The sequence below is a fragment of the Eleutherodactylus coqui genome, chromosome 2, assembly GCF_035609145.1.
Source record: "Eleutherodactylus coqui strain aEleCoq1 chromosome 2, aEleCoq1.hap1, whole genome shotgun sequence".
NCBI lineage: Eukaryota > Metazoa > Chordata > Amphibia > Anura > Eleutherodactylidae > Eleutherodactylus > Eleutherodactylus coqui.
The window spans coordinates 9,708,210-9,723,939 of record NC_089838.1 but is presented as its reverse complement, the minus strand read 5'-3'; the positions used below and the strand labels follow the sequence as shown (position 1 = coordinate 9,723,939).

The following is a 15,730-nucleotide window of genomic DNA, read 5'->3' as shown; positions in this document are numbered from 1 at the left end:
GTAGAGATTGTAAGTCTGTGGACGAGCCTGGTACAGTTTGCAAATGCACAGTAGCTGCTGTCAGGCCGTGATCGTGCTTCTTTCCTGGACAGCCGCGGTGAGGATCAGAAGCGTCCAGCGGGGACTATCAAGCAGCAGATGGTAACTGATACTGTACTGGGAGGGAGGGGGGAAGGTGTGCTGACAGTGTATTTGCCGGAGGGGGGGGGGGGGGGGGGGAGAGTGCTGTCGTTGTACTTGTCGCACCGGCGGGCGGCTGGGGTGCTGTCAGTGTACTTATCGCACCATGGGGGAGGGTACTGTCAATGTACTTGTCGGGGGGGGGGGGGGGGAGTCTGTCAGTGTACTTGTCGTGCCAGGGGGGGGGGGAGGGAGGTAAGGGGTGCTGTTGGTGAACTTGTCGGGTGAGTTGGGGGTGCTGTCAGTCTACTTGTGGGGGGGAAGGGGTGCTGTCAGGTCAGAGTACTTGTGGATGGGGGCTGCTGTTACTGTACTTGTGGGGAGGTTGATGGGAGTGTTGCTAGTGTACTTGTTGCACCGTGTGGGGTGCTGTCAGTGTACTTGTCAGGGGGGGAGATGCTAGTGTACTTGTCAGAGGGGGGGCTGTTAGTGTACTTGTTGGGGGGGGGGGCTGTTAGTGTACTTGTCGGGGGGGGGGCTGTCATGGCACTTGTGGCGCTGGGGGGGTTGGGGGTGCTGTCAGCGTACTTGTCGTGCAGGGAAAGGGGTGTCATTATCACGACTGGGGGCAGTGTCAAGGGGAGGGGAGGGTGGCGGCTGGTGTCACTATTACCACTGGGGAAACTATTGGGGGTTACTAGTACTGCTGGGACAGAAAACCCCTCCAAAAAACTAGTAGTCCCGCGCTCGTTATAGGGATGAAGTGTAAAATATATATATATAGGTATTTTCAATTTTCTATACAAGCACTTACTTCTTTTGGAGGTCCCCTCCTAGGAGACCCCACTTTGTCGAAAGATGAGCCTTAAGAAGTCTCCACCGGTGGGATATCAGAGCCACAGATCCTCAAGATGGCAGACACTGTGTCATCTGGAGGAGACGAAGCGGTGAGGAAGATGCGACTACGGCTGATGGTTGGAGTCTCCTCTGTTCTCTTGTGTAATCATGGTGACTCTTGGTTTCCCTGCAGCTGGATGGAGTCCTGCCTCAATGAGGAGCTGTGGCCCCATATGGAGCTGGAGGAGAGTCTGCACACCGGTGTCACCCTTGCCAAGCTGGGGCATTTCTTAGCTCCAGAGATTGTGTGAGGACCACTGAGGAAAATCTTGTCACAAATCCAACGTTGTTTTATGTTGGTTTGAGGATATGGATGTTCCACGATTGAACCGGCTGCACAGAGTCCGACCTGAACCCGACCAAACTGGAACGTCAGTGTCCATCTTCTTTAAGAGAATTCGCCAAACATCTTTCTCGTCTGTGTCATAGCTAATGGGGGCACTATTTCTACTGCGGTAATTGTAGAGGGTAACTGCCCCAGCAGTGATAGTGATTCCCAATATTTATCACTGCTGGGGCAATTATTGAGGGTTCCTACCACTGCTGGGGCAATTACTGGGGGTCACTATTTCTGCTGTGACTATAATTGTGGGGGGCACTATCACTGCTGTGGCACTATTACTGCTGTAGCTATAATTGTTGGGGCACTGATGCTGCTGAGGCTACTATTGTGGGGGGCACTATTACTGCTGGGGCTACTATTGTGGGGGCACTATTGCTGGTGCGGCTATAATTGTTGGGGCACTGATGCTGCTGGGGCAACTATTGTGGGGGCACTATTACTGCTGTGGCTACTATTGCTGGTGCAGCTATTATTGTTGGAGCACTGATGCTGCGGTGGCTATAATTGTTGGGGCACTGATGCTGCTGGGGCTACTATTGTGGGGGCACGATTACTGCTGTGGCTACTATTGTGGGGGCACTATGTTACGTGGGAGCACTATGTTATGTAGGGGCACACTGTCGGGGCACTATGTCAGAGCACCGTGCTATGTGGGGCACTATGTTATATGGGAACACTGTGGTAGCACCATGTGTGGGCATTATGTTATGTGGAGGCACTGTGTTATGTGGGTGTACTATGTTATTTGCTGTCACTGTGGGAGTGCCATGTGGGAGCAGTCTGTGTGGGCACTATGTGCGCGCACTCAGGAGGCACTGTGGCGGCACTATGTTATATGGGTGTGCACTATGTTATGTGTGGTCGCACTGTGGGGGCAGCAAGTGGGAGTACCATGTTATGTGGGGGCAGTGTGTGTGAGCACTATGTGGGCACTGTTAGAGCACCATGTAGGGGCACTATGTTATATGGCGGCACTGTGGGAGCACCATGTGGGGAAACTATATTATGTGGGGTCACTGTGTTATGTGGGATCACTATGTTATGTGGGGTCACTGGAGGGGGCAGTATGTGGAAGCACTATGTAGGTGCACTATGTGGGAGCACAATGTTAGGGAATGTGGGAGCACCATGTAGAGTAACTGTGTTATGTGGGAGCACTATGTTATGTGGGGGAACTGAGGGGGCACTGTGGGAGTACCATGTGGGGGCATGTTGTTATGTGGGAGCACAATGTTATGGGGAGTCACTGGGGGAGGGCATTGTGGGAGTACCATGAGGGGGCACTATGTGAGAGCACTATGTAGGAGCACTATGTGGGGGCACTGTGTTATGTGGGGTCAGTTGGGGGCACTGTGGGAGTATCATGTGGGGGCACTATGTAGGGGCACTATGTTATGCGGGGGCACTGTGGGAGCACTATGTGTGGGCACTATGTAGGTGTATTATTTGGGGGCACTATGTGGGAGCACTGTGTGAGGACAGTGTGGGAGCAGTTACCTACACAGATCTGGAGACCCCAAAATAATGCAAAGTGGGGAAAAAGTAAGGCGCATTTCATGTGATTGGGTCATTATAACAATAGTGAGCAAGGAACAAGCGGAAATTAACCTAAAACCCAAACTGCTGAAGATTAAAGTAATATATAGAATTACATTTCCTTAGTCCGACATTAACAGGCTCTGATGCCGGATTATCAGATGTTCTGAGTTACTGAACTGGCAAAAAACTTTATAAAACTTTCTGGCAGAGAAGCTGAAGGAAGATGAAATGCTCATACATAATCTGCTGCTGTCACATAATGCTCCGTCTTCTGGTTCTGTGCTGGAAACAAGGGCCGGATTATCAGAATCTCTGGGTTATCAGACACCAGATTACGGGTAATTCACAGAATGGGTTCTATTCACTGACATTCTGATTAGTAATATATTTATTGAAATCCCCGCCTGCTGAATACTACACAGAGCAGTTCAGGAGAGCTGCCGGCCGGCCGCGGCTGAACTCCGGCTGCAGAAAAAAGGGGAGTATACTTTTTTTTTAATTTTTATACATTTCAGGTTTGTTTTTCAGGGAAGGGCTTATATTTTTAAGCCCTTCCCGAAAATTCATCCCACGCTCGCCGGCAGCCCATTGCTTTCAATGGAGCCAGCTGTATTGCCGTCTCCATTGAATTCAATGGGCGAACAGCGGACAGCGCTCCTTTGATTGGGCCCGTTTGCTGAAAACGCTGCTAGGTGCAGATTTTTCAGCGAATTGTCGGCCCCGGTCACGAGATTTGCAGATGCGCATCCGTTATGCGATTCGCAAATTGCGCAAAAAAACGCCTGCTTGACCGAGGCCAGAGTCTGTACCATTGGTACAGATTTTGACCAGAAATCAGCTGGAGATACGCAGCGGCGCTCCCCCTCACCTCCTACGTAGGCTTCCCACTGTCAGCGCTCCCTAGCTTCCGGTTCCCGGCGGCCTGGTCAGGTGTGGCACCACAGGTCCGCTGGGAACAGGAAGCCGGGGAGCGCTGACAGTGGGAAGCCTTCAGAGGACGTGAGGGGGAGCGCCAAATAGTGTGACATCAGCTACGGATACGCAGCTGATTTCCTGTCAAAATCCACACAAATGGTACAGACTCTGACTGTTTTTTGGATGCAGAAATGCTGCGGACTTTGCTCCCTGTCTCTTTTTTTGAACCTGTACATTTTATAACGATGGAGGTAAAATCATACGTTGTGATAAGCCCCGCCCCTGGCCACACCCCTGTCCCGCTTTGACCCTGTCAAAAGTTTGGATTGCTGGAGATACAACTGCTGAGATCCCCACCGATCGCTAGAAAATACAGTTACACTAAGTCTCCTGGTATGACGGGCCGGCAGCGTTCTAAACGGGATGGATCTGCGGTAATATTCTGGCTTTCTTGATCTTCCCCCACAGTCGGGTTAAAGGGAACCGTCACCACCTGTCAGCCTTATAAACTACATAACGGGGCTCGAAGGTGAGAGAACGGGGAGTCCGGAAGGTTGTGTTTGACACTCACCGGGCACCTCGTTCCGGCGCTGTGTCTCCGTGAAGTCCGTGCGCACACAGTAAGGCGCGATCACATGACAGTTTTTATGTTCAGCTTTTTGTGAGCCAAAACCCGGAGTGGAGAGCCAGTATAATGGGGAGAGGTGCCGTCCTTCCATATTTTGGACCCGCTCCTTGTTGTGGCTCACAAAAAACTGAACATAAAAACTGTCATGTGAAAGCGCCCGCAGGGCTTCTACCACTAGTGGGGTTTTTAGCGCTGCGATATCGCTGCATTTTTTTCAATGGAACTTTCTAATGTTAAAATCACAAGTTTGTGCTTCTGTCCCATTGAAAAAAACGCAGCGATATCACAGCGTTAAAAAGAAAGAGCCAGTGGGTGTCAGCCGTAACTCTTTTCAGCCCGCTCTGCGCATGTTCTTCCATTCATCTCTCTGGGAGAGCGTGAGCGCAGAGTCGGCTGTAGAGTCACACTATGTGTGTGCGGGGACGCAGCGCTGGAGCGGGGCACCCGGTCAGTATTGTACACCGCTCCCCGGACTCCCCGTTCTCTCACCTTTGAGCCCAATAATGTAGTTTATGGAGCTGGTGACGGGTCCCTATAAAGGCGGCTGCGAACATCTGGGATGATGTAATTCAGTAGGGATCGGGGTCCACAGTCACAAGACGTTACATGTGATAAGCAGTAAGACTGCGGTAAATCATCCGCCTGACTTCAGCGTTCCCCTTTGGGTAGAATGTCACTATAACAAATACATCTGATGTGTCCATAAGACAAGATCCCAGGGCCGGGTGCTACACAGGAAGTGTCCGGCGCTCTACACACGCTCATCCGTAGGACGGCTCCACGGGCGAGCTGCGCACAGCGATCTCCGTGTATGTGGAGCGTTAGTTGTATTTAACCCTAATGAAGCGTCATTCACAACACTTAGGCTGCGTTCACACGGGGCGGAATTGCCGCAAAATTTCCCTGCAGACTTTCTGCACAGAAATTCCGCCTGCGACTTTAATCCTGGGATTAGCCAGCAAAGGGCAGGAGATTTACAAAAATCTCATCCATACGCTGCGACCGAGCCGCACTGAGATTGACAAGCCACACGGAACTCAAAGACGTGGCATATCAATTATTTCCCCGCTTCCGCAGTGGATTCTCTCCTCTTTATGGGGATAGATGGCCGCAGCAGAATGCAGGCGGTGAAGCCGCTCCTAAACCCGCGACGAAAGGCCATGGGTTTTGAAGCTGCATTTCTCTCGCAGAAATCTCGCAGTAATTCCGTGCGGTCATTCCGCGAGATTTCAGTCCGTGTGAACCCAGTCCTAAATCCGACCTGATCTACCCGGGAACCCCACAAACATATCAGGATGCCACCTTTATGCAGATTTTCATGGACTTCACCCACTTAGCGCTCTCTTTTGGGGGACAATCCTGGTAAAATGGGAGTGCTGGTTCATGTGATGTAGTAGATCAGACATCATTGGGATAAACAGCAATGACACACGGAGGATTATCCATAAGGAGACACAGGGATCACACCCAGAATACAATCACAGCGGATCCCCCACATGTGATCTAGTCATAACGACAGCGGTCAGATAGGCCGGGCACCAACATATGTGCATTGGGTATAACACACGCAATGTACTGTGAGAGAAGTCCCAATGGTCTCTCCTGCGCCATCCTGCCCTTCGCTCTCTATAAATAAGGGCTGTTGTTCGGCTCGTTTTCAATGTCTGAGTCTAAAAAAACGTATAAATATTTCTATTTTTTTCTAATAAAGGGAGAATCAGTTGATTACGCAGAATGCTGTGTGACCGAGTCTATGATCCTTCAAGCAGCTCGAACTGAACCCCGTTGGATTCGGAGCACAAGAATATAGCTGTAGCATTCCATCGCACTAACAGCGCACGCATATAATACGCGCAAAAGGTGTCAGTGAAAGGACATTGCTTTCACTGTTCCGCTCACGCTTGCCTGTATTTTATTGCGTATGTTATGTGTGTAATAAAGAGCGCAGCGTGTTCTATTTTACCGCATATAATGCACATAACAGCCCTATTGTTCTCTATGGGTGCGTTCACAACACAGCGCTTACACAATTACATCACATATGTATGGCGGTTTTATGTTGCCAGGAGACAGGAGAAGGAAAGTGAAAAAAAGAAGAAACCAGCCAGCCGGCGCAGGACAGCGTGAGTAAAATACGTGTACATGTGCAGGCATAACCGTGTAAGAACATGACAATACGCAGGGATACGCAGTCCCCTACTCCGGGAAAATGGTCAAGTGGGCCTGGCTTTGGTTATAATCACCTGCAGCCCCACCTCATTCATCCCATTGGCTGTCTGATCTACCAATCAGTTTGTCTTTCAGTCCTGTCTCTGGTCAGTTTCTATTATGGTTTCTCCCAGTTGTTGCTTCTCCCAATATTGTTATTGAACCATCAATTACCCCTAATGCAGCATGAAGCGGCTCGGTGAAGGCGGCAGTGAAGGTGTGTAAGTGTCTGATGGGGTCACACAGCTCATAAAAGGACAGCCGCCCGGCCCCATAATCCAGACAGATCCTGACTCTATTACTGGATATAATGTGAGGTAACAGGATCTCTTCACTGTCATGTCTCACTGAATACTGATTATAAGACATCCACAAACACCAGGACTTGTTATTATAGCCAATGTATGACTGCTGCCCCCTCCTGTCTATACTGGGGTAACACATCCCCACCATCCACCCCCCTGATCTACTGCCCTCCACATCCCAGTAATGTCGTCCTGAGGAGAATCCCCTCCTGCTCATCACCTGATAAATCTGGAATCTCTCTGCTGTTTCTGGACGGTTCTGGTTCTTTCGTATCCGGGTTGCAGTTTTCAGGTCGTCTGATATATGGATATTATTACCAGCTGTGTTTACATCCAGTAATATGTCTGCAGGACCCTCCACATAGATCCCCCTCCTTATACCTCTTATTATGTCACATAATGTGTGCAATGTGTCTGAGATCACAGCCACATCTGGACCATCTACATCATGGAGCGGTTTATCATGTCCCCCCGTGTCCCCATCACCTCCATCATGTCCCCCTGTGTCCCCATCACCTCCATCATGTCCCCGCGTGTCCTCAGGATCACACAAGTCCCCAGTGTCTGGTTCCTGTAAGACAGTCAGTGGATCAGTCATGTTACACAGCTCCTCCGTGTGTCTCATCTTCCTGGACAGCTCGTCCTTCTGTATTTCCAGCTTCTGGATGAGAGTAGAGAATAAGAGTGACTCTTCCTTCTCCTGCCTGGAGATCTCGCTCAGGACCCTCTTCTCCAGGTCATCCAGCTGTCTCCTAATGTCTCTACACAGGGCAGTTACTCTCTCTGCTTCTCCAGATGCTTTTTCTGGAGCTTTCCACCTGCTCTCCTCCAGACTCCGGACTCTTTCCTCAGTCTCCTCCCTCCTTGTGGTCAGTTTCTGGAGAACATTTCTCAGTTTCTCCTTCTTCTTCTTAGAGGCCTCATCCAGCATCTCCACCCGATGACCCTGATGTTCTCCGGCCAAACTGCAGGACACACAGATACAGATGGCATCCTTAGTACAGAAGTACTTTAAAAGTTCCTTATGGACAGAACATTTCCTGTCCTCCAGGTTGGCGCTGGGCTCACATAAGACGTGTTCTGCTGACTTGCTGTGAACTTTCAGGTGTTTCTCGCACAGAGAAGCTTCACAGTGCAGACAGGATTTAGCAGCCGGTACAGGAGAGTCCACACAGTAAGTGCAGAAGATCCCGGCTTCCGTCTGTGTCGGAGGAGTAATCAGGAAGTTCTCCATGATGTTACACAGAGCCAAGCATCTCATCAGTGCCGGCCGCTCCTGAGACTCCTCTCTGCATTCAGGACAGGAATAAACTCCATCCTCGTCCTGTGTATCCAGCACACGATGAATACAGACCCGGCAGAAGTTGTGTCCACATCTCAGCATTACAGGATCTGTATAAGTGCTCAGACAGATGGAGCAGAGCAGCTCGTCTCTCACAGCAGCAGACGCCATGGCTGACAGAGGAAGAGAGAAACGAATCTACTACTTCCTGATGCACATAGACGTATGAGCAAGTTTTCTTCTGTTGACTACAGGGCGGGGCTGCACGGCACAAGATCACTATTAACCTGTTAATGGACAGTTGTCATAATGATACCATGTTTCCCTGAAAATAAGACCCTGTCTTATATTAATTGTTGTCACAAAACAGGCACTGGGTCTTTTTTTCGGGGGATGTCTTATTATACTTAATAGGTCCAGGTCCCTCCCGCTGCTCTCTGGATCTATAACACGCTGAGCCGTGGCATTGATTGGCCAATTCATAAATCCCACCACCACAACGCGATGTCTGTGATTGGTTCATCGAGCGCAGCAGTCGATGAACCAATCACAGCCATCGCATTAGTTCATCGAGCGCTACATGGATTGGCTGAGCAGTGCTCGAGAACCAATAGGAGCGCATTTATATTAGTGTAGGGACCCATTACAACGCAAGGAACCGTGAAGTGGTTAGTGGGCTCATGTATCTTGGCCAACATCCAACCAATGCCTTGCATTTAGTATCTATCATTCACATGCAGTGTGGCAGTAAGACTCCAGGGGGAGCCCAGGGTGGCAATACCAATGTGTTCACTGATGGATATGCAGGGCAACACGCCGAATTATCATGGCGTCATTAATAGGTTGCTGGTCTTCATGGTGAACTACTTATATCAGAATGGTCTGGCACCCTGTATCCACTATGTGTGGGAGTGTACACCAAGCATCCACCCCCCTCATTATCAGGAGGCAGTGTGATTGGCTGTCTCATCGGTGTCCTGCACAGGTGTTATTGGCTCCTCCATTTGGTAGTCAGCTACCTGCATGGTGAGAGGAGGATGCATCTATATGCACTCCACACCCAGTAAGTAACGGCCATTTTTCTGTGATTGTTTTTAATTCTTGAGAACCAATAGGAGCCATCGCTTCCTGGAGGTGGGATTTATGAATCCCATAACCAAGAAGTGATCTTCTGTGTGTGAACGAGAACTACAGGACGCACGGCGGAGCTCCAGGCAGCAGCAGGAGGACCTGGATCGATCCTGCCAGGTAAGTATTCAATTTTTTTTAAATGTAATGCAGCTAGGGCTTATTTTCAGGGTAGGGCTTATATTTCAAGCCTTCCCGAAAAATCTGGGTAGGGCTTTTTTCAGGGTAGGTCTTATTTTTGGGAAAACTGGGTAGATTCTTTCTGCTGTATACTTAGGGCCTACATTGTGGTCACATATAAAGCGTTGGGTTGTTACTTGCAGTAAATTCCTCTGTTATTCCTCTCTTTTAAAAAGAAATTCAATAGAAATCTACTGAAAATAAAGAGTTTACAGCCGAGATAAGAGAAGAGATTCACCAAGATCCAAATTCATGAAGAAATCAGACATCTGAGAGGTTCATGAATTAAAGGGGTTGTCCGTATGGGCCGTACAATGCACTTTGTAACATACTTTGTGCATTGAATATGAGCCATACAAACGTTATATACTTACCTGCAGGAGTGCCCCCCCTCCCCCACCCCCATGGTTTCCCTGCAGCTGGATGGAGTCCTGCCTCAATGAGGAGCTGTGGCCCCATACGGAGCTGGAGGAGAGTCTGCACAACGGTGCCACCCTTGCCAAGCTGGGGCATTTCTTAGCTCCAGAGATTGTACGAGGACCACTGAGGAAACTCTTGTCACAAATCCAACGTTGTGTTATGTTGCTTTGAGGATATGGATGTTCCACGATTGAACCGGCTGCACAGAGTCCGACCTGAACCCGACCAAACTGGAACTTCAGTGTCCATCTTCTTTAAGAGAATTCGCCAAACATCTTTCTCGTCTGTGTCATAGCTAATGGGGGCACTATTACTGCTGCGGCAATTGTAGAGGGTAACTGCCCCAACAGTGATAGTGATTCCCAATATTTATTACTGCTGGGACAATTATTGAGGGTTTCTACCACTGCTGGGGCAATTACTGGGGGTCACTATTTTTGCTGTGACTATAATTGTGGGGGCACTATTACTGCTGTGGTTACTATTGTGGGGGCACTATTACTGCTGTAGCTATAATTGTTGGGGCACTGATGCTGCTGAAGCTACTATTGTGGGGGTACTTTTACTGCTGTGGCTACTATTGTGGAGGTACTATTAATGCTGTGGCTGTAATTGTGGGGGCACTATCACTGCTGTGGCTATTATTGTTGGGGCACTGATGCTGCTGTGGCTACTATTGTGGGGGCACTGATGCTGCTGGGGCTACTATTGTGGGGGCACGATTACTGCTGTGGCTACTATTGTGGGGGCACTATGTTATGTGGGAGCATTATGTTATGTGGGGGGCACTATGTCAGAGCACCGTGCTATGTGGGGCACTATGTTATATGGGAGCACTGTGGTAGCACCATGTGTGGGCATTATGTTATGTGGGGGCACTGTGTTATGTGGGTGTACTATGTTATCTGGGGTCACCTAGGGGGGGGGGTGTACTGTGGGAGTGCCATGTGGGAGCACTATGTGGGGGCAGTGTGTGTGGGCACTATATGCGGGCTCTCAGGAGGCACTGTGGCAGCACTATGTTATGTGGGGGTAGCAAGTGGGAGCACCGTGTTATGTGGGGGCAGTGTGTGGGAGCACTATGTGGGCACTGTGAGAGCACCATGTGGGGGCACTGTGTTGGGCACTATGTTATATGGCGGCACTGTGGGAGCACCATGTGGGGACACTATATTATGTGGGGGCACTGTTTTATGTGGGATCACTGTGTTATGTGGGAGTACTATGTAGGTGCACTATGTAGGTGCACTATGTGGGAGCACTATGTAAGGGAATGTGCGAGCAACATGTGGAGGAACTGTGTTATGTGGGAGCACTATGTTATGTGGGGGAACTGAGGGGGCACCGTGGGAGTACCATGTGGGGGCACGTTGTTATGTGGGAGCACAATGTTATGTGGAGTCACTGGGGGAGGGCATTGTGGGAGTACCATGAGGGGGCACTATGTGAGAGCACTATGTAGGAGCACTATTTGGGGGACTGTGGGAGCACCATGTGGGGGCATTGTGTTATGTGGGGTCACTTGGGGGGCACTGTGGGAGTATCATGTGGGGGCACTATGTAGGTGCCCCATGGGGGGGCACTATGTTATGCGGGGGCACTGTCGGAGCACTATGTGTGGGCACTATGTAGGTGTATTATTTGGGGGCATTATCTGGGGGGCACTATGTGGGAGCACTATGTGAGGACAGTGTGGGAGCACTATATTATGTGTGGGCACTATATGAGGGCACTGTGGGAGCACTATGTAGGGGCAATATGTTATTTGGTGGCACTGTGGGTGCACTGTATGGGGGGAACTGTGGGTGCACCATGTGGGGGCACTAAGTAGGTGCACCATGTGGGGGCACTGTGTGAGAGCATGTGGTGTTACTTTCACTTTAAAGGGGTTGTCCCGCGGCAGCAAGTGGGTCTATACACTTCTGTATGGCCATATTAATGCACTTTGTAATGTACATTGTGCATTAATTATGAGCCATACAGAAGTTATCAAAAGTTTTATACTTACCTGCTCCGTTGCTGGCGTCCTCGTCTCCATGGTGCCGACTAATTTTCGGCCTCCGATGGCCAAATTAGCCGCGCTTGCGCAGTCCGGGTCTTCTGCTGTCTTCTATGGGGCCGCTCGTGCAGAATGCCGGCTCCGTGTAGCTCCGCCCCGTCACGTGCCGATTCCAGCCAATCAGGAGGCTGGAATCGGCAATGGACCGCACAGAAGAGCTGCGGTCCACGGAGGGAGCAGACCCCGGCGGCCATCTTCAGCAGGTGAGTATGAAGACGCCGGACCGCCGGGATTCAGGTAAGCGCTGTGCGGGTTGTTTTTTTAACCCCTGCATCGGGGTTGTCTCGCGCCGAACGGGGGGGGGGGGTGTTAAAAAAAAAAAAACCCGTTTCGGTGCGAGACAACCCCTTTAATTACTTTCAATGGGAGAGGATGGCGATCTCCTGCTTCTGCTGTGACAGCTGTAGCAGGAGATTCCTTCATCTCTCTGAATGGGGCTGGTGCGCTGCCTGCTGCCGGCTCCATTGAAAGCAGTGGGGACTCGCACGGAGGGAGAGAGCTATATCAGGCCATCACTCACAGCCCGATATCGCTCTCCCCATCACAGCGTGCGTCTCTCATAATGACGCCGGTCTTCCATTCATGTGACGGGCGTCATCGGGAGCGCACATACTGAGGAGGAGAGGGAGCAGTGCATCATGGGAACTACCTCGGCGGCGCCATCTTTGAAATATTCTGCAGGTCAGCTTTACAAGGAGAAGATAAGGAATAAAAAGGTTAGCAGAATCCCGTTTTTTAGGTGTAATGCTGTATTGTGGGATGCTTTTACTCTACAGGGCATTAATGGGAATAACATCACTTTGGGCGGCTGGACAACCCCTTTAAGGAGAAAACGTGGCAAAGAAACGAGAGGGAAAATACGTTATCAGCATTTTATCTTCACACTGGTGGACATGTGATGCGGGACACATCGGCATGTAATAAGATGCTGCGGCACGATTCTGGCCCGATTTACAGCCCAGAGATTTTGCATATCCCATTTGTGTCTGCCAGTTAGACAATCGGCATCCTGCCAGCCGGTGGGGGGGGGGGGGGGGGTCTTGAAGTTCTTGGGTGAAACCAGGAACCTAAATATATGAATACATTATCAGCACAGCACAAGGCCAGGTTTACATCTGAGCTAAACATTTATCCTCCTCTGTGCCATCATAGGAACAGAAAACCAACCATGACGGACGGCCCGATGTGTCACATGATGGACATAGTAGCCATTACTCTTCATGTTACCAGTGGTAATAACGCTGCATTGTTTACAGTAGAATTGATGGAATCTTTGATGGAGGCTCCAAAGGGAATTTGTAACGCAGATTAAAGGGGTTGTCTGACTTAAAGGTTTCTTTTATATTTGTGTTCCTCATGCTTACAAGTCATAAACCAGCTCATGCCCCTCCCCCGCGGACCGGTCCGAGTCCTCTCGCTGATGTAATGATTACAAGCCGTACTAGACTATTTACAGGACGTCACAGGCTGCTGCAGCCCGTTAACAATCCGGAATTGTTCCATCCATGGAAAGTAGAAGGTAGATACTTGAAGTATTGCCGAAAACTAGATAAACTGCAACCTAAATACTCCCTTCTGCGAGAATCTAAGGATGCTGTAAGATGGATTGACTTGGAGAAACCGGCAGCAGTCATAACAGTGTGGTTTTGAAGATACTGGCAGGCTGATATGTGGGGTTCGATATGACCATTGTTAGATAATGCCGCGTCATACAAGAATGGTTTATGGAAAATGATGATACAACTTGAAGCTCCTGGGATTGTAGAGGGGCGCCATGTAGAACGTAGTAGGAATACCGTTAATCTTCCCGTAGATACCAAGCCAGAGTGTAGTAGAGTTACAACTTTGTGTAGGGGTGCAATGTGACAGTCAACCTCCAGGGCAGAAAATAGTAGTAATGTCAGTGATTGATGCTGCAATCATCACACATAATACACTATATGGACTAAAAGTATTTGGACACTGCTGAAAATCAGCAAATATGCAAATACTGAGTTTGCCGAACGGCATGCTGGGAAGGGCATGGGTAAAATAAAAAGCTGCTTATGTTGTAATAACCATTCATTCATCCGATCTAGCACTTGTAGGACGAACTGGAGCGACGGGTACGACACCGCCGCCCACGCCCATCCTCACAGCAATCTCTTCTCACAGCCTCGTACGAAGAATGGCGGCTATTCCTGCCCAGTCTTAGGAGACCTTGTGGGAAGTACGCCTCGACGTGCGGTCGCTGTAATACCCACAAAAGGAGGGCCGACACGTTACTACAGAGAATAATAAAGCACTTTTTCTGAAAAACATGCAGTGTCCAATTTGTCCACATGGTGTATCTAGAGGCCACCAGTTCTACTTATTCCTGCTACGTGAATAAGGGGAAATGGAGCCGCCTGCGATGACAATCATTGCTTAAACATGTCAGATCTGGCGACTTCCGCCCAGGACACAGAGGGAGCAGGACGTGTCTCTCAGAGCTCCTGCGTGATACAACCCCAGAGACACCGGGACCCTCTAGTGACCCACAAAAAAGCAGCTGCGGGAGACGGATATCTCCCCTGCTTGCTTGGCAGAAGTCCCCACACCGGCAAGGTGCCCGGAAGACCCTCCGTGAACCTCCGAACGCGGAGCGCGGGAAAAGAGAACCGGGGCACAGAGGCGAGGAAAAGGGACGCCTAACCCACAGCAAGCCGGGACCTTACCTTCACCGAAGATCTCCGGTAAGGTCTGCAGATCCATCGGGCCCCGCCCAAGACACACCGGGAGTGACGGGGACACTGCGGCCTGGACGCGCCTAAAGCCGCGGACTGGATTTCCGGCCACGAGAACCGCGACCAGACCCGGTAAGAGCCGCGAGAGGGGGGAAGACCTCGGGAAGCCACAGAGGACTCTGGGGGACCCCCCGGGAGTAGCTACCCCACCGGAAGACTGCCGGAACATCAAAGCGGGCAGCAGCGGGCATCGCACCACAACCCCCGGGCCGTGACAGACACAGCCCAGCACCGCACGGGGAGAGTAACCCGGGAGAGCACCCGGACAACCGGAGAGACCCCCCCGGACCGGCGACCCCCCGAAAACCTATCGGCACGCAGCGTCCTAGCGGTAACAGAAGCACCGGCCTAAATTTCGGCAGCGAAGCCCACAATAAGCCCCGCCCATTACATCAGGCAGGGGAAGGAGCCGAGAGGCAATAAAGAAGTGTGGAGACACCACACAGCCACACCAACGCTGCAGAGAAAGCCCCAGAACGCAACAGAGACACAGGAGGCCCAGGGATCTCTTGCAAAAAGAGAGGGGAAAAAACAAAAAAAAAAAAACCAAAAACCGTGGGCAACCATAACCACCACACGAGCCCCATCCCAACCTCAAGAAAAACACAAAACCCAACACATAAACACAGAAAAGATCCCAAGAGACTTTTATTCGGGCTTAACCCCTGACAAACCCCTAAAAGAACAAAACAGCAACAGGGGGGGGGGGGGAAACAAGGAAAAGAGAAAACACAGACAGCACAAAACAGAATAATTAAAGTACACCAAAAACAGGAGAGGGGGAGACAAAGGTGACAAAACGAAACCAGCAGAAACACTAGTCGCGGGGCGAACCAAGGACCCCAGACAAACAGAGATGGAGCAATAGACAATGAAAGACAAGCCACATCCACAACAAAATTAAACTGCAATAAAACCAGAAAAACCTCAAGAACAGGGAA

At 50.3% G+C, this 15,730-nt stretch overlaps 1 pseudogene; it reads right to left on the bottom strand.

Moving 5' to 3' along the window:
- Positions 1-6,392: 6,392 nt before the first annotated feature.
- LOC136611065 (E3 ubiquitin/ISG15 ligase TRIM25-like) lies at positions 6,393-8,408 on the bottom strand (annotated as a pseudogene).
- Positions 8,409-15,730: the final 7,322 nt, after the last annotated feature.